At 40.4% G+C, this 20565-nt stretch overlaps 1 long non-coding RNA gene across 1 annotated transcript in view; it reads right to left on the reverse strand.

Moving 5' to 3' along the window:
• LOC137892287 (uncharacterized) overlaps positions 1-19911 on the reverse strand; it is a 38079-nt gene extending 18168 nt beyond the window's left edge. Inside the window, exon 1 of the long non-coding RNA XR_011105406.1 lies at positions 19742-19911. This is a non-coding gene — a long non-coding RNA (uncharacterized lncRNA). The remainder of the gene's footprint in view (positions 1-19741) is intronic.
• Between the last annotated feature and the right edge of the window lie 654 nt (positions 19912-20565).

Consider the following 20565-nt stretch of genomic DNA (forward strand, 5'->3'; position numbering starts at 1 on the left):
ATACAAGGACAATCAGTGACATCCTAATTAATCCCAAAATTGCCCTTCAGTTTAGCCCGAACTAAAAGCTATTTATTTCCCCTTTTTTTTTGGCCTTAAAATGTATTCTGTATGCGTACTTCACACTGTATGATCTTTCTAAGAATGAAAACAGCCTTTGAATAGATTTCCGTAATACCGCCGGCGACAGAATGATCACTCAGCGAAAGCTGCCGCAGCGGCCTGTTTACCTCCAGGAATCTATTTGTCCTCAAGATCTCTGATTAAGTGGCAGCTGTGGCAGATATGATTACTACAACTAGGCAGAAACTGGAGGCCGGCTTGAAGTTCTGAACCAAAGACGTTTACAGTCTGGCTTAGATTCGGTCAAATCATTTAACAGAAAGGGAGAAAGTAAAAAAAAAAAAATAAGCTTTTTTTTTTTTTAAAGTAACGTTTTAAGTAAGAACTTGTCTTGAGCAACTCCGCTGATACAGACCGTCACTCCATTGCGTCACACCATGTGGTAAAATGTTAAAGTGCATATTGACTGAACAAAAAGGGAACCGAGTGTTTTCTACTAGAGGTGAAACAATATGTTAAAAAGCCATTTAGTTGATCTAAACTGATCTGAATTATCTCAATAATTGATTATTATTATTATTATCTGGTTTCTGCTTCTTATATTTAGTGTTTTGCTGTTTGTTTTAAATACATGACGGTAAATTTAATAATGTTTGGCTTTGGAACAGTTGGTTTGAAAAAATAAAGGATTTGAAAATAATGTGTTTAATAATGTGACCTTTTATAGACAAATATATATGCAACATATAATGCATTGTTTGGCTGTAATATATAATAATAAATACTGGAGGTGAACTTATTCCATTTTTTTAGAAATCTGTGAAAGTTCACCGATTTGTGATACTTAAGTCAGCAAAGTGGTGAAAACATTTCAAAGTAATTGCATATTGCTTCCCATTAAAGGGCCATTGCAGAGAATTTCTATGAAATAACACAACTACTCCTAATTGACCTATCAAATGAATTCTTTTCACTGACATCATTTTCAAACACGTCTTCCGCATTCAATCCTTTTGGGCCAGATTTGTGTGAAGTACGGCACACTGCTGTTCTAAAGATCATCAGAAATGATTCCCCTGGCGGCGTCCACACTTTATAGAGTAGTATAAGGAAAGCCTGCCCTAATAAAAATACAGGTGCTTTTCTTCCTCTTTCAAAGACTTTCGCAGACTTCTGTTCGATTGCAGCTAAACGGTGACATATCATTTATTAATTCTTTGCTTGATCCGACCGAGGTGACAGACAATGTTAGGACATTCACTCCCCGAGTCCGTTTTCTTGCCGTTTGTAGATGATTTGCCTAACATTCGAACGCTAACTTGTACATCTCCCTGGTGAAAAAAAAAAAAAAAAAAAAAGAGATCCCGAGCTTTGAAGCAGCTGAAAGTGCACAGGGATAAAAACTCCATACGATTTCCACATGAAATAGGAAGACAGGGGTCCACTGGGAGACACTAAATTGAAACTAAGGCTGTGCCTGATGGACCACAGGATATGCCTGCAAAATTTAGACATATCAAAATGGCGAAAAAGTCTGTTAGTGTCCATTCATATAAACTGAATGGCTTGTAATGTTCTCGGGCCCTTGGAGGATACTCGCAAGGCCGGGGAAAGACTACAGGAAGAGCAGAATGGTTTTGACATAACTTTATTTTAGTGCGCTACAGGTTTTCTCTCCTCCCTGTAGTTTAATGTTGTATTCCACTGGGTCCCGGAAGGAAGCAGCCCAGTAAATCCCTACTGCTCGACTTAAAAAGGAAACGGTATCTGAAGACAGGTGAAAAAGTGGAAGATAAATACATGCAGGCCTCTCGCCCGTAGTGTTTCCCTCCAGAGGGTCATCTCCCAGCCACACAATATAATGGCACAGGCGTTTGGTTTAAATTAAGCCAGAGAGGAAGCTATAACAATGAAATAACACTTACTCACTTTTGAAAACATAATTCATTTTGATTAAAAACTTGCATTACATGCTATAGACTGCTGTTTTTTAGATAACCTTGTCAGGTGACGGGGGGGGGGGGGGGGGGGGTATCTGGGTTTTCAGGCCAATTTGCAGCACAAACTGGGAACATTTAAAACCCACACAGGAGATACTCTGGGGGGTTGTGGGGTGGTAGGTGGATTGGGAAGTCTTCACTTAGCCGGGCATAATGAACTGAGCCGATGTGCACCCCTGTAAGGTTTAACATTTTACCTTTTTATTTGGAGGAAGGAGGTTGGGGGGGGGGGGGGGGGGGGGGTCGAAAGGTAAACAATGAGAAGTTCTGCAGCCGCCTTAGCTGCTCCCAGGACGCTTCAAAGGGGTTTCCATATGTTTTCAAGATTTGAACCAACCTCCGGTATCACCATTTAAAAAAAGACCCACCCCCACCCACCCACCCCCCTCCTTCCCATTTGTTTTCACTTCAAACCGACTCCATGTAGCATTTAGAAACAGCATTTGGAGAGAAGCATGGAATTAAAAAAATGATATGGAAATAAAGGAAATGCTTTTGTTCTCTCTGACAACCCATGAACATTCAAAGTCATAAGCCACGCTTTTAACAGACCTCAAGGGCTTTATTTCCACATCTCTTTTATTGTGTTTCTAAGCCATCGTGCTGTAGGTTAGTAATCACTATCAGGGCGTGTCTGCTAAGGAGATAAAACATCCACCATCTGCTCCTCTCCAAGTGCTTGTCATGGTAAAATGAATACTAGTGAAGTTGTGTGTAGATGGTATCCACAACACCAGCGAGTTGCTCATGGAGTCATCTACTTAAGATTCCAACTAAACGGCATAATAAATAGATAAAACTCTGGAAATAAACTGTCTCAGACAAGTCACTGACTCTAAAAAGCTCATTCTAAATTTGATGAAGATCATGTATAAAACGGTATTGCAGCAACTTAACCGCTCTTGCAAACTATTGCCTCTACAGTGGAATGCAAGGAAAAAGATAAAAGTGAAGCTCACAGCAGCGAGTCGGTGAGTTATGAAGACATTGCTGCACAGATGCATTAATAAAACTGTCTCACTGTCAACTTAACTTTGAGCCGAGTTCATTATTCTTTACTTAAAGGTAATCAGTGGGGCTCCCTGCTCCGTGAATTGCATGATACAATATTTACATATCTGCTTTAATCACTGCGGTTCATTTATTTTTACCCAATTGAAATAAACATCCTGGAGTATTACCAGCTGGCTAATAGAACGGAGAATTAAAAACAACTGCAGTGTAAACTCAGAAACAGCGGATTGCTTAGGTATGAGGAATTTCTACCCAAACAGCAAGCAACTCCAGTGCAATGCCAGAGAGCAACGTATTAAGAAATCGTATATCTTCAGGGGGGGGGATGTTATACATCCACAATTTTGCAGGGGTCAATAGATCGTGATTCAGAGGTCTCACAGAACAGGGGGGGATCCTGAAATCTTACAAAAGTTCAGAATAACATTACGGCAATATATATACTTAACATCCTGAAGGACAAAAGGAGGCCTGCCATAATCCTTGAACAAGATATAAACCAAATGTGCAGAAAAGCATAAAAAGCACCATGAAACCCAAGTGTTTCAATGTCCAAACATGCCATGACCGCAGGCCATCTGTTTTTCCCTCGTTACATTGGGAAGCCAATGGAGAGGTCCACAGTGATGCGTAACCTCAATAAATATCACAGATCCGCAGAGACATCCCCCAATTTGTCCACTGGTGATTCATCTGGGAACTAATAGTGGAAGACAATAACCAGCGAGAGGGAGCATCTGAAAGACATCAGTAAACATGTGCGTAAATCACGCTGACCCAAAGCGATGGTCGGAAAAGTCTCTCTCCACAAAATCATCTTGTGGTTGGATGAGTACAGGGCTGACGGCAGGACGGCATTCAGGTTATTCCCAGATTATTGATGTTTTGGTTTTGTATGAATTATGAAAGCTTGTCCTTTCGGTGACCTCACAAGTAGTTAGGATTTCAAATAAGCGAGCAATTAGTTTACACAAAAGTACAGTAGACGTGACAACCGTTTCCTGCCAATTGAGGCCGAATCAGCCGCACGTCTCCACCCAAATTCACCTGTTACACACCTGGATGTCTTTACGAGTTGAAGAGTAACTGCTGGATGTAATTCTATATCACTTTTTGTTTCGAGAAAGGTTAGAAACTTGTCGTTATAGTGGCGCACACACACACAAAATTTTTTTTTACATCTCATGTGTTGTTCTACAGAAGACAGAGATTGAATGATTTATAACAGAAAGTCAGTGGAGATGCATTTTTAAATGCATATCTGAATTTAAATATGGTAAATCACTTTTGGCATCAACAAATACAACTGTCAACTAACTTTTCCACCCACGGCAGCTTGGCCTGCCAAACGTTAGCAGAGAGGAGAACGGGCCGTAGTCAACTCTACTGACATTTAGTGAAAATGGCAACTGAAATCAGTTTGACAGATGGACTGTGTTAAAGAAAAAATACAAATATGTTCTGATGTTGTTGAGATATGCTACATTGTTAGCAGTGATCCTCACTGACTGAACGTAACTAGGTCAAAACAAAGATAAATGGATCCGCAGATCTCTCACAGTAGAAATGCTGCTCGTTTTTTTTTTCTGTGTCAATTTGGTGGATTTTCAACCCGATGCTCCGACATCCTTGGATTGAACGTGTGAAGCAGGTAAAATAGTTCGTCAAGCTCTGGGTGGCCCTGAACTACGATGATTAACTTCTACATGAACTGATATTTACAGAAGGAAGAAACGATATCTGCCTGCTGCGATTGGTTGTTCCTCGTCACATGAACTATTTCTGTTTCGTGGCGCACCCCAAAATATAGGGGTGACCGCGATAGCGTCACGTTGACAACAATGGATTCGAGGATGCAAAAAAACGCAACATTTGAAAGATGGTAAGTTTACCGCTAATAGTTAGCTGCATGCTAATGTTTGAAGACAAACAATTCCCCGTGTACACTTCCGCCATTGTGTTTTTTTGGTTTTGGAAAGGCATCTGAGATTCAAACAGAAATGTTTCACCCAAAATGTATGTTTGGGGTTATCGCTGCTCTGTATCGGAGATTATGATTAATGCCCATGAGGGCTACATCTGAGTAATTTCAGCCTTTAGTAACTCCTTCAGCAGCAGCCACATTAACACTCAGCAGTAAACACCCCGCGCACATGAAAAACGTCATACCCGTATATCAACATCCATCTAATCCATATGCAGTGACAATTTTATTGTCCTCATAAAATTGCTCGCAACTGCCCTTAAGCACATTGTATTTTCAGAAGGCGTTTTAAAAAGGCTTAAATTACACTCAAACAGCATCAAGATGAATGGATTGGCAGGACTAATGCTAGTGCATTTCTTTTTTTTTTTTTTTTTTTTTCAAGAGGGGAATTTTCCTCCCTGCAGCCGAGCCAAGAGCAGGAGGGGAAAATCAACTCCATTCAACTATTTGTCAACTCCCTTTAGAAACATTTAATAGTAATAGAATTTATGGCTCCAGTTTCCAAAGGATACTGCCAGTGAAGTTCATCTCTAAGAAAGTGGCTGTAAATGCTACCATTGTTTCAGATTTTGATTTATGACTCAACCTTTCGCTGAGGTTTTGGAATATAAATACTGAAGCCTGTTGGTAGAGTATGAATAAAATGTATGTATGCATTAATGTATCTATCTGCCGGTCTGCCCATCTAATCAGTCAATTCCATACATAAGTCGGGGAAGATGCACTCTTCCACTGTTGGATGAGCAACGACAGAACCAGACAACTTTCAGGAATCCACTGAAGCTGCGCTTCCACAATGGAGTTGCCATATGGCGGCGGTGCTTAAACGTTGCCCTGAGACAGGTTACACCATGAAATCATATGTCATGTCTGTCAGCTACATTGAAATGCTATTAATACTTTGATGAAACCTCCATGCATTAGGTTATTATAAGAAGAACAGGACAATTGAGAAGATCAGAGTCATCATGTTGGTATTGGAGCACAAAGTCTAGTCATTTCTCAGGCTGTGCGATTTCCTCATTCTCTCCATGTCAGTGTATTTTGGGCTCTTTTCTCCATTATTCCATTACTCTGTAATTCATGAGATATTATAAAATATGTTAGTCATACTATGGATCACAGTTCAAAGTGTTTAGCTTTTATTGGACAGTGTAGAATTGCCTATAATAAGGCCATTAAAACACAGCGTAGGGGATTGTGAATCCGACAGTATGAAGGGTAAAATGGAATCATGGTCAGAGTAAGTTATGGACCATCAAGGAGCAGTGAGAGTCAAATGATAAATTATCATGCATTTCCATTTTTTTTCTTCTCCCTTTTTCATCCTGACACTGGGATGCAAATGCTCTGTTTTCTTAAAGATGTGCAATTTTTCCTCTTCATCCTTTTTTAATCCTCCCGCTGAATCCTCAAGCCATCAAATCGAGGATTTAAAAGGCCTTTGGCGGCAGTTATGGCTCCCTGCAGAAGCTTCCTCTCGTGGTGCAGAATGGCGACTCTGTAAGGTCAGGGAGGAAAACCAATTTGCAGAAGAAAAAAAAAAGAGGATATTCCAAAAAAACTGGCAAAACGTCCACAATTCGGTTTCATATGGCGCATCAATCAAGCCTCTTGCTCTCTTTGCTGCAATTACTGGGAAATGTTATAAATGTTGTGCATATTCTGAAAACATCGGGGGATAAACGCTTCTTTCATAACAGGAGAGAGTGAGTCACTCAATAAGATGAATTCCTTGGCAACATTTAGAAAGGATAAAGCATAGTTTCAGATGGCCAATAATTCATGCGTACAGAATATAACGCTGAAAAACAGTCGATATGAAACCTTTCAATAGCTGCTCTGTTAACGTTATATACTAGATAACACATTTATCAAAATAAAGCCTTTTGTTAAGAGCGATTTCTTGCACTTTTATCAAGATCTTGCGTTTTACCATAACGTAAAAATGAAAGCAAACGCTTAGAGACATAAATCAGGTCTTTTAGTTCTGCTGAATGGAGCGAGTAGAAATAGAGCGGCTACATCATCTACACCCTCACAATGCACATGTGTGCACATGTGTAGATTACATTATGCTCCGGGTCCTACCACAGAAAACTTGTGTAATTTATGGGGAAATAAATCTATCCCCTTCCTTACAATTAAATCCTAACTCTAAAAGGGTGGCACAAAAGAAAAGCTCTCATTTTTATAAAAAGAGTTCGAAATAGAGCCTTAGCCCCGTCCTAAATCACTCACCATAGCAACACTGGCTTCTCCGACTTCTCTCTGGAGTTTAGTGTTAGTATTGAACACTAAATGGGCGCAAGTCTACATCGGGACAACTATGCATCAGCATCAACGTTAAAGCATGCATCTGTCACATCCCCAGTGAATGAGGCGGTTATTTGTGAGCCAAGTTCAGATGCTGATGGTGCTCAGCTGACAGGTGGCTGACGTGATGATGGAGTTGTGGGAGCCATATGCAAAACAGAACATTGTGTCACTGGACGGCTTTATAACGGCTCACGGTTCAACTTTATGTTCATGTCCAAAGCACTATTGGTAAAGGATCCTATAGAGGTTTTTTTTTTTTTGCATGTTTAAGATCATTTTTCACTATAAATCAAAGTATTATTTACAATTACACACACACACACACACACACACACACACACACACACACACACACACACACACACACACACACACACACACACACACATTACAGTACTTTAGAAGCTCAGGCTGTTGGGTTTTGAATTTCTGAATAAACCTTTCCTATTTTCCAAAGATCCAAATTGCTTCCATCTTTCCAGTTAAGTACAAAAATGTACTTCCAGAAGTTGAATTGTACTTAATGTTCTTGTTATAGGAAACGTGTCATCTCTTTTAATTTTTTTTTAGCACAATTACATTATGCTTGAGTGGTAAGTGAGGTGGTGTTTGCATTTGATAGAAAATCAACGGTGTAGAGCGAAAACAATTGGTCGATTAATTGATTCTGTCAAAACACAGTTAATGTTTTCTGATCACTGGTACTCTCTCTGGAGCAATGTTTTTACAAGTGGGTTCCCGTTTGGTTGGTGTGTGTGTGTGTGTGTGTGTGTGTGTGTGTGTGTGTGTGTGTGTGTGTGTGTGTGTGTGTCGCATGAGCGTGTGGACGGAACTCTATACGTCCTGCTGTCGCCGTCCTGCTGACAGTTGGTGGTGGTAATGTGCCAAGAGACTTGAGAGTAACGCACCAAACAAAGGCAGCCGAGAAGAAGAAGAAGAAGAAGAAGGAGAAGAAGAAGAAGAAGAAGAAGAAGACTGCTCGCAAGTAAAAACAGGATATAAAAAAATGTAGGATTTCAAATATTCAAAAAAAGAATGCACACTTAATGCATTTTGGTGAGTAACACTAAATGTAAACATAACTGTTTGTTTACAGGAAAACGACATGAGTGGCAACAAGTTGAATTATTGAATTGATTCCTAAAATGGGATTTGAGAACCAGCAAGTTCAACACCCGAACCCCGAAGTATTCACATCAACCTGAGCGTACACATTTCCATTATTTAAGTGCGTACAGTTAAATAATGGAAGTGTCATTCCTTTATTGCGTCTGCTTCTCTTTAGAAATGTACAGCGTGTCCTGCCTTTCACAATTGCCTCCAGCTGTTAGATTGTATAAGACCATCATTTACTGGTAACATTAGCTTGGTGTTAGCTGTGCATCCTCAAAAACAGACAGGAGGTTCTGCTGTAGGTTAGAATGCAGAGGAGTCTATGCATCCCACTAGTCTGGACTGTTTCATCCAGCTGTAAGCAGTTGACCAGGTTAAGTTCTATGATTCTTTCTGCGTTCTATAAAGGTCCTTTAGATAAGTGGCAGAAGGTGTGATTGCCTGCAGGCCAAAATGGGAAAATTCAGCAGCTTGTTTAAAGTAAACAAGTAAGTAGGGTGTACCAGTGTGAATTATGGGGCTCGGTCTCAATTCCCACACTGCGAACTTTCTAAAAAAGGGAAGGATCAATTAAGTATTTTGCATTCTTAACGGAATGCATTTCCTGAAATTATGTCATTACATGCAATAGAGCTGATGAGGTCACACCTGACAGGAAAGCCTGAGGCAGCCCACTAAAAAAAGGAAAAAATAAAAAGACCTGTGGCTGTGCTCCCAGCAACATGTGCTCAGTTCTTTTAATCCTTTTTTTTTTTTTTATTTGAAATTCAGTTTGTTTGATTTTTGTTTCATTTTTTTTTTTTTTTTTTAACTTGAAAGTGACATTGTTTCCCCCTCTAAAGCAAAGTGTTGCATCATACCCTGAAAATATAACCTCCCATCATGATGTTTGGCTTTCATCGACTTCTTTTGACTTCCTTGGATTCAATTAAAATGGACGTGAGACAACAATCGGTGTTTTCTCAGATGTGGTGCGCAGCCCGCAGTGAATCTGTGCAGCTGAAAAACACATTGTTTTCAGACGTATGCAATATCCTTCGCTACACCCTAAATGTGGATGAAAGCAAGTCCGTCGACGTGCTGACAGCTAACACTCTGAAAGCTTTTCAGTGAAAAGAGTCATTTTCTCAGGTAGTCGACGTTAAAACGCAAGGATTCTTTTGGCTCGTACCGTTTTGGCAATGCCAAAACAGCTGATTTATGCTTTAAACTAATCCCTGTGTGAATTCTGCACCGTGGAATCCAAACAACCACAGAAGTGTTGCTCCTGGCCTGGCGGAGGGTCATTTACTTAATGCTGAATGAATCTCTAATCCTGTGTAAACGTCAGGTCCGTGTAGCGAGAGCTCCGGCAGACGGAGAGATTTTTGCTGCCTGAGCTTTCGGCCAAAAAGTCTGAGCTGTTCCTCAAGCTGGAGACAAGGTCAAGGAAATAATGTTTGATCTGTTATGGCACTCTTATAATTATTTGGACCCTAGAGGAGGACCTTTTCTTTGGCTTGGATACTACCATCTAATATTTCACTTGAAAGATGTGAAAGTCATATCATTGGTGTAAGTACGCTGCTGGAAATTCCTACTGGCAAATCTATTCCCCACTCCACTGTAATTCTATTAATTACCATTAACTAAAAATAACGCCATAGAGTGAACACTACAATTGTCTGTATCATAAAGTGGTTAATGTTGATTTACTTGCTTGGCTGTTGGGATGCTGCTTTTAAAAAACATCTTTATATGCTGAATGTTGACTGATAAAACACTTCCTGTAATCACAGTGGTGTCGAGATTTCTGAAGTCCAAAACTAAATTAACATTCTTTCCAAATGTCAAAGTCAACTCAGTTTGAAGTAGTTCTGCAAATTACTGTATATAACAACACTATGTGAAAACATATAAAAAATATAGATATATAATAATCAAATACTTGTTTTTATCTTTATTACAATCATGTGCTCAATTAAATTTGAAGATCTTGATTTCACTGAAGATCTAAATCAAGATATATATATATATATATATATATATAAAAGCTGAGGTAAAAGTGAAGCCAGTGTTATTTCATTCAATAAATCTCCCACAACAGGAGGAACTGGAGTAAAAAAAAAAAAAGTGTGTGGCTTATGATCCCGTGAACTTGAGTATTTCTTTACAAGAGTTCAGCTGCTCTATAAGATGTCCCGTTTGGATGGAAGAGCTGACGCACGTGTCCGTCTGACTGGGAGGAAGCGGAGGAGGCTCGGGAGTCTTCGGTGGGTATTGAACACCCGAGGCGGGCGACTCCTCCTCGCTGCAATCGTTGAGGTTTAATTGTTCCGAATGCAGCTGGCTGTGAGTTACTGCCTGTACAGACAGGAGAATGACAGCATGGCAGGTTTACAGGCAGGAGGAGAAGATGGTAAAATGGAGGTCGGGCCAAAACAAATCATCTGCGAGCGCTATCTGACGTGCATCTCACTTAGATACACACCGTCTCCTCAAACTGACCGTCAAACGTCCCCATTACTGTCCAATACGTCATACGTACGATTTAATAAGCAGTTGAAATGTCTGGTTCAACAACTGACGCGACTGCTTAATCTCTTCACTCAAACCTGGATACAGAAAATTACTTATAAACTATTAATTCAAACTATTTCGTAGAACTCATGCCTGTAAATGATATCTAGTCACTGTCACTTTTAATGGTATCCAACCCTAACCCATGATATTTGTGCAAGTTTTGACATTTTCTCTGTGTAATTAGTAAATACGTTTTTTGTATTTTGGGTAAAACTACCTGATAAATAATATATATATGTGTATGAATAAGAATGTGAGTGTTTTGTTATTGAGTTCATGTATAAGAAAGAAAGAAGTTATTTCAGTTCTGTGCATGGTCATGAAAGGTTTAATATAAATTCTGCATTGCAACTTGTCCAATATATTAGCCAATAACATTCTGACCTCTACATATCGTCACACTTCTTTAAATTCAATTTAATTCATGGAAACATATCAAACATGTTTATATGTGTTAAAGTTAAAAAAAAAAAAAAAAAAAAATCATCAATGTTGTTACTGGCCTCTAAACATTGGTCAGGTTATACTTCATGTATTGCTGGGTCATTTAAATAAAAATTGCATCATATTTGTGCAACAAAAAACATGCATGTCTTTAAAAAGTAACAAATCAATTACAGCGGTCAGATGGAGCCGATAGAGCGGTGCAGTAAAAAGTACAATATATCCTTCTGGAAGGTAGTGGAGTAGTAGTATACAGTTTCCCCACATCAGAAGTACTTCAGTAATGAGTAAATGTACTTTGTTACTTTCCACTGCTTAAATTCAACTCGTCTAGTCGGAGGAGAAGGAATAGGGAAGTGATTATCTGCCAATCATTTTAACACAGAAAAGAATAGACCAGAAGCTCACAAAAAGAAAAAGCAAACATCATGACTGTGCAATCACTCATCACAAATGGTTCACTTTTCTTTGTCTCCGTCTTTTGCTCTGTTTCTCCTTCCCTCCTTCCCTTCCCTCCCTCGCTCCCTCGAATGCCGTGCATTCCTCTTTGTTTGCTCATAGCCAGGCCCTCCCTGTGGATCCCGTGCCTGACTTTCCCAAAGCCGATATTAATATCACAGGCCATTGTAATGGAGTTATTTTCATGGAAGCCCCGGAGGAAGTCACGTGGCTATGATTAGTCCCCCGAGGGCCCGGAGTCTCCATTAAGCTGGTTGTTTTAACTCGCATAACCATCAATGAAGTGGAAAAGCTGAGGAAGTAGCTATCACTCTGGGCTGGCCGGGGTGTTTTCTGAGCACCTATTTTGTTAATGGAGCCAGAATATTTTCTCCCTCTTCTTTTTTTTTTTTTTTGGAGGAGGAATTATTCTTAAACTGTGGCTTGCAAAAAGAGCCTACACATGTGTGCGTTTACATTGACCCACCACCATTAAGATTGATAGCGATGGGATCTGGTGGTTAACACACTGTTTAAGCCTGGAGAAAAAAAAAAGAAAAAAAAAAGAGGGGGGAAAAACAACATAAGGAAAAGCACAAGGACTCACACACACTCACCAACTACACGCAAGGGTGAGCTCCAATGCATCTGCCATCAGGAAGACAAGTTGAGTTAAGATGGGGAAAAAGCACCCTGGAATACATTTACTCTGTCAGGTTACTACTTAAACACACATGACTGAGAAAAGCAGACTCTGCCACATGCATGCTTCCTCTCATAATTCTGTTCACCTCTCTTCTTGACCTAAAAGCCACTGGGCCACTTTACTACTGGGCCACTTCCAAGGAAACAGGAAGAACTGGGGCAGCGAGGCGGTTGACAGCTTTCAGATGGACTATTGGTGTATATCTACCATGTTCAGAGGATTACTGTGAGGAAGTGAGGGCTGTTCCCACTCTGCAGAAATGCAATTACCCAGACATGAGCCTCATAATTGTCAAACCAAATTGCCTCGCTGTCAGCTAATAATGGCAGTTGAGAAAAAGAAAGAAAAAGAGCAGATTCAAAATATACACTGGCCTTTAACAATAAAAAAAAAAGGAATTTGAGGAATTATGAGTTTGGATTTTCCTGGACATTTATTGACAATATGATAAAAACAATGTCTGTTATATATTTTCCTATCAATGGAAATATCCGTCTGTGAAACAAATGGATCGCAGGATTTCTGCCTGGTTTTCCAATTAAGAAGTTGATAGTGAAAATCTCACTGCCCGCTGTATTAGATATATCACGTCTTGACTCTGCATTACCGACAGCATGCATACATGCACACATGCACGCATACATACATACATACATACATATATATATATATGCATACATACATACATACATACGCATACATACATACATACATACATACATATATATATATATATGCATACATACATACATACATACGCATACATACATACATACATACATACATACATACATACATATATATATATATATATATATATATATATACCTATGAGTTTAGACATAGACAAAAAAGGTGAAAGAGGGATCATGAAGTAGCTCACGCCTCCATTAACACTTGAGGAAACATGCTTTGCTGAGAAAACAGGAAGTGGTTGTCTGACTGATTCACTGAATATTACCCAGCAGCCCACAGGCTTCATAGCCGCTCACCCTGCTGTCTTCAACTACCCTGATTCACACTACTCTTGTCTTTGCAAAAACACATTCCCATGTTACATGTTAACTTGGATATGCAGGATTTTTTTTTAATATAAAACCCACTTGCGGGCAAATAAATCTGGGAATTTTATTCGTATTTTTGTTCTATTTTGAAATATGTAAATACCGTGTTGATCACATCATTGTGCAAAACAGTAGATGGCTAACACCTTCCATTCGGTCACATCTGCATGTCGTCCAAAATGATGTAAGCAAGTTCCCATCACTTTGCCTTATTAATGTCAGTTCCATGTTGGGTGCCGAGCTACATAAACACCCACACACATGTTCATAATGCACACGCAGCAAGACTCTATGTGGGCCCCATTTGACCTGCATGTGTTAAACTGACACACATATAATACGCCATCTACCCCCCGTTCCCCACGCTGCTCGGTCCCGACTGGGCCAGTTGGGGGGAAAATGGAAGATCCACATGGAGCTTGTGACACCGCGGCCCTCTGCTTTTCCCCAGTCACCGAGACCAGAGGAGGCCGACGGGCCCGCTGCACATTAACTGGAACAGGTGCAGTGAGCGGGGGGGGGGGCTTGTTTTCCCTCATTGGCTCCTCAGGAAATCATAAAGCAAATATATTGCTGGAGGACGGTTTTCGGGGTGCCCTGTGAGCAAACTGAGAGGGGAAATGGATCAACGAGCAGCCACCGGGGACAGTAAATCAACAGGCTAAAAGGAGAGCTGAATGTACTGTGGAGGCCTCGGGAGCCCAGCCCAAGGCCAGGGCCTCTGTCAGTCAGAACCTGGTGTTAATGTCAAAGCCAGCTGGACCTGGCAGCACACGCCTATAAGGAAATGATTGAGCTGTCTGTGTCAATCGCCAGTGTACCACTAGAGGCCATAATGTCACAGGCCAGCGTTTTTGGGGAACTTCAAGGTGGAGTTTTTTTTTCTCTTTCATATTCTTCTGTAGCCTTGACATCGGGGAGAGGATCAGATTTTGTAGCCTGTTCAAAAAGGCATCCCAGAAGCTGTGTTTTCTTAAGTCCTATTTTTATGACACCAATATAAAAATGACTGAGACAAAGCCATGCATGGTGAAAAGCATGTATTTCCGTGTCAAGAGCATTTTCTAGGAGAGCAACAGCGCAGTTGAAAATGTAGGAGCCTCTCCACACTCTCTTTGGAGTAATGGCTCGTCACTAATCGATTTGTCCTGCCTGTTTAAACTCCAGTGAGATCGTCCTGTCTCTCTGTCAAATGCCTCACTGCACACACATTTCTCACTGGAAGGAAAAGCCTTTTTTTTTTTTTTTTTCCTGCTACTGCACTTGATTCAATCTTCGTCAATCAGGAACATATGGCGTTTCATGCCGGGCTGCCCCTCCCCTGCCCACCACCACTGCTGCTGCTGCCACCGTATCCAGTGCCACACACACACACACACACACGCACACGCACACACACACGCACTCTCAGAGGCCTTTTCTCTCGCCTAGTTTACAAATTAGAGCAGCTGAGGTTTACTGCTACTTCATACAGGCCGGCGCTGCCATGGGAGGCCCGGACAGGCCGGTTACCTCGTGAATGGGGCATTATTATGGGCTGGAGACACAAGCCGGTCCAGCACAATTTCTCTGATTGAGTGTTTCAACACATCATATAGGGAAACAGCTGTACTACAAATTAGAACTTTCTCTTTTTGACATTGATAAATGTGCTGCTCTGATTCTCTAGAAGGCCAAATCTTTCCAAAGCCCTCGGTTTTGCCCACCTTCCCCAGCATGGACACCTTGACCACCCTCCACACACACACACACACACACACACACACACACACACACACACACACACACACACACACACACACACACACACACACACACACACACACACACACACACACACACACGGCAGAAGAAGCAGGCTACTCATCTATCTGTCTGTCAATCTACTCACTGTTGCCAAACTCCAAGGCAGAGCGTTGTGCAACGCTCTGCCTTGGAGTCAACTGACCAAGCATGAATCAAACTCAACTTCATGTGCTGGCTCATTTAAAAGCATGTCGAAAAACCAAACTTAGCTGCGTTTGTCTTTGAGTGTGAAAGTGAAATTTAGTTACTTTTTGAGTTTGTGAGCACCTATTTTCATCACAACATCATGAACAGAGGGTTGAGATACCAGACTTGCCGTGTGTGGGAGCTTCTGAAAAGGCCAGTATCATTATCTGGAAGTTAAGGTTAACCAGGCATTTAAACCGAAACTGGAGTTGGCGTGTTGTTTCAGGTAATGCTGAGACAAAAAAACGCAATCCAAGACGCCCAGTTTGGGTAACAGATCCATGAGTTTGAAGACTTATCAGACGCAGAAACACACTGCACATCACGTTATAATAGAAAGTTACATAACTTAGAACCCCTTCCCAACATTTCCATCAACGGAAATGTGTGGTGGGAGGGGGGGGATTATAAACGCTGTTAGGTGATCTCACAAGCATCTCGATTAAACCATATTGAGGGCCTTAGGGGTAGGATAGTTAAACTTCATTAGCAGAAAATCTCAGGAAAAATACGGACACAGTCCACTTTGGGAAGTGCAGTGGAAAAACACTAAAGCAGTACCAGTAAGTGCTTAGCAAAAAAAAAAAAAAAAAAAAGGATTTCCACTTAATGCATTACAGATAATTGAGGATTTCCACTTTAGGTATTACAGGTAATTGTGATTATGTAGTGGAACAAAGAATAAATAGTCCAGTTTTTGTACAGTAACACTAAAGTTCTTTGCAAGCAAGTAAGCCTGGATCTCCACACGTCCTGCAGAAGGAGCAACATGTGGTTTAGGAGGGAGTGATCGTACCATAGACTGTAACGAGCTCAATAGGTATTTTGCAACTCTAAACGAAAAAACTTGAGCCAGAGAGAAGTGAAACTAGTTTTGGGGTTGAGCTGCTGGAGCAGCTGGATGGCAGCATGTTCCAAGGTTCATGTAACAGGAAAATAAAAACGGTACTTCCCCATTTTTACACTATATGTTATTTCATACAAAATAAAAAAAAAAAAAAAAAAAGAAGTGGGTGGTGGCGGTGTGATGTACAACATGCTGAGAAGTTATGAATGATGTGTCTCAGTCTTTTTAAATGTTTGTTTAATACCTCCCTGTGTTCTTACTGTCATTTAACTGGTTACTAGCAACTTACAGTTTTCTGCAGAAAACTATATTGACACCACAGCATCTTTACTTCCTCATTCTTATAATGACACATTGTGACTGTTTCCTGTTTTACTATCATCAGCATTACAGGTTGCCAAAGACAATGATAAAGAGAGATCAAGGTAAGCAACCCAGAAAAAGTTAAGCACTGTAACGCTATGTAACAGATATATTTTATGAAAAGATTATGATTCTATGTCACGTATATGGAAACGAGGCTATAGACCACACGCTACCTTTGAAGAGGAGAGTGACAGAGTGTTTTTTGGACATTTTCTGTTTACCCTCAGCAAGTCTGTGATGTGCAGCCAGGCTGGAAACATCACCAGGCTTGAGGCACGGTGTTATTCTTTCTGCCCTAAACAGCGTGGCAGAGACGAGCTAAATATCTACCCATAAATTTGACCCGCTGTAGGTCAGGCTGCTGGCTGAGCATCAATAGGGTGCACCTAGTGTGTGCCAGGAAGCCGAGTCAGTTTTACCGCAGACCCGCTCATATATCTGACTCCTCACATCATTCTGACCCGCTCTCCACATGAACACAGCACCTGAAATATAAATTAGCGTATTTTTAGGATTGCGGAGAAAAGCTGAAAACATAACATTTCAGTCGTCTGTCAAATGCATCATCGGTGCTATTAGAGTAAACAGATATAGCTGCATTACCCATAAACCTAAACTATATGTTGCACATATTGACGATCATTTTTTTGTCCATCTGAATGTAATTTGTTTATACTATTGTGACACATTTTGAAACCTGTAGTGCCTATTTTGTGTAAAGCAATTAATTGAATTTATTATAAAATATAAGCTGCAGAAAATTAAGATTCTGCCAATCTTCAGAACAATGGTCTGATTTGTTTATTGCTATAATTATAATAATACTGTAGAATTTCCTAATCTGACCGAATCGCCATTTCATTTCGTCTATTAGCGAATTTCTTAAAACGGGAGCGGGGGGGATATTCAATTTTGCCCGAACCAATCAGACGTGACGTGTCCAATCTGCTGATGTCAGTCGAAACGGACTTTGCAAAAGCAGTTGCTACCGGCAGTTAAAGTCTTTCCGACAATTAAATACACGTGTGTATTTAAGAGCAATTATCTCTGCAACTGGACTTAAAAGAAACAGTACAGCTGTGCTGCAGTGTTTGATCAACGCCAGAGGCAGAGGGATATTTTCATAATGAATTTCTATTGTAAGAAAGCTCTTACCCTAAAACAATAATGGTTGAAAACCATATTTCAAACAGGTCATGGTACCGGAGACGTTGCAGTAACTTTCCGCCCCTCATCACTGCAGCTTTATTTACGTCCTGGCTTTAGTATATATATATGAAATGTGCTGCACTAATCAGTCAGCACATTTCTCTGGCTTAGTAACCTCCCCTCAGATTTGCAGGGGGGTTTTTTTTATGTTGACATGACCACCATCACCATCATGACAAGGCACATGGTGAGTGGGTTGCCTCCAATTTCTGCAGACACGAGTTGACAAACAGTCACAGTGTAGATTATACACTTTTCGAGGGCGGGGAACTATTTTAGCCATTGCAAAAACCACACATTTCAGACACATTTCTGCCAAGAGGGAAACACAATCTCACATCCCACTGGCAAAATTAATGTTCATGAGGATTTTTAATGGGCTACCTCAGACCCGAGCTTTTTAAAAATGATGCCAGCGCTACCAGAGCCTGTGAAATGATTTCAGAGCTATAAAGGAAGCGTTATGTTCTACCACCTTCCCTATAATTGAGAGCAGCTATGGCAATGACGGAGAGGTGGTGCTTTATAGAACCCGATATGTGTTTACAGCTATCCAGCATTAGTTTTCCTCTATTCCATCCTTTACTGACCATTATTAATAAATTATATTTAAAAAGAATCAAACCTCAACCCCACCCAAATCCAGAGTTTAAAGCAGCAAAACGGAGTAGACACCAGTGCATGCAAATGTAAAATGCATACTTGCATGTTAAGAACCATATTCGGTTGCTTGGTAACTCTTGTCTTATGAGCAAAATATCTTACAAAACATGCAAGTGTGACGTTTTTTTGCTTTGTTTTGTATTTTCAAATAGTAAATCACAAAGTCGACCACAAAAGCCATCTGCTTTTGCCACAATGTTGCAACCACAAAAACCCCAAATGTCATGGTTCACACCTCTTGATTCCACTAGCATTCTGCTAGCTAATTTAACCTGCACCACCAGATATGATATAAGCATATGAAGAAAAAAAAAAACAGTCAAAAAAACAATAATAATATGGAGACGTTTGTGTATTGTAAATCTCTATGCGTCCAACACTGATGGAGAGCTGCTCCTCACAAGAACTCACACTCGTTAGAGGATAGAGGGGAAGTAAAACTGGGCTTCAAGTCAAAACAGGAATCATTCATTTTAATCACCAAGTACAAGGGACAATAGAGTTTGTGTGGTTGTCATTGGGGCTGAGACAGTTTGAAAATGTTCAGACTTTCACAGCCCATAACTGACACAACAGAGAGAGGCTCACTTCCTGCTCTTGTGAACAGAAGCACCCTCAGTTAGTTCACTATCGACCCAATTACATTTACACTGCTTTGGTATGTTTACACACTATGGGCTGGGAATATAAAATCCCTCTTACTATGTAGGCCTGTGCTACATGACCTGAATCACTCAACAACAATATCAAGCCCTACACTACAAAAAAAAAAAAAAATATATATATATATATATATACACCTAAATTAATATGAAGTATTGCTCCTAGCAGGCTTATTTAAAAAGGCAAAAACAACAACATACACTTACGAGAACACTTTAACTTTCAACAAAATTAAGTTTTAAATCATGGTGGCTGCATTTCACGACCGTGAATAGAAAGTGGGTTACTCACAGCAAGTTACGCTGAGTCCCTCGAGGCTGGAGAGACGTCTGTTCGTCCATGTTGCCAGAGGCCACAGGGGCAACCCGTCCATTCGGCCGTTGGTCTCCTGTTTCCGGCTTTATCCACGGAGACGCGCTAGCTTAACATTAGCACGGCAGCTGCTTACCTACCCAAGTCAAAAGGCGCTAGGTCAGTGTTAGCGCTGTTCTTAGCTTAGCTAAGCAATTCAATAGAAACTCCAAACAACAAATACTGACATTAACTTCAGCGTGTCCAGTCCTTCGCAACATTTGTCCTCAGCACATAGGTTGCCATGTTTGATGGGCAGTCTCTCACGCACCTGTTTGTACCTCAGCCCCCCAGCCAATCAGTAATTTAGTCATAACTATTAGAGCTGGACTCAACTGTCCGCCTGACTGTTTTTAAATTGTCCTTAAAATAAGATTTTGGTATAATGGCTAAAATAAAAAAGATTGATCATATTTCCCCCAACAAAATCATGAATAGGCATATATGCTATTTGGAAGCAAAACATTGCCCAGAGCAGAACTTCACAAGTTGAAATACATCTTAAACCAACTTTTACACCAACCGTTTAGTTTTATTTTGCCCATGTCTGTCTTTTTGTCTGCTTATCTGTTCTTCTGCATATTGTAAGTTTGGCTTCTTTATCCGGCTTTGAATTAAGCCCTGCCAGTTCAAATGTAGAAAGTATTTTATTTATTTATTTATTTATCCGCAGCAGATCTCCAAAGTGAACAGCCTCTGTTAGATCAAGGCCGGTAAGGGAAGTTGTCAAATCAGATCTGTAGCTCAAGTAACAGGGGTGACAA

Source organism: Cebidichthys violaceus, unplaced genomic scaffold (assembly GCF_023349555.1).
Source record: "Cebidichthys violaceus isolate CVI_PGR_0920_01 unplaced genomic scaffold, fCebVio1.0.p SCAF_78, whole genome shotgun sequence".
NCBI classification, from domain to species: Eukaryota; Metazoa; Chordata; class Actinopteri; order Perciformes; family Stichaeidae; genus Cebidichthys; species Cebidichthys violaceus.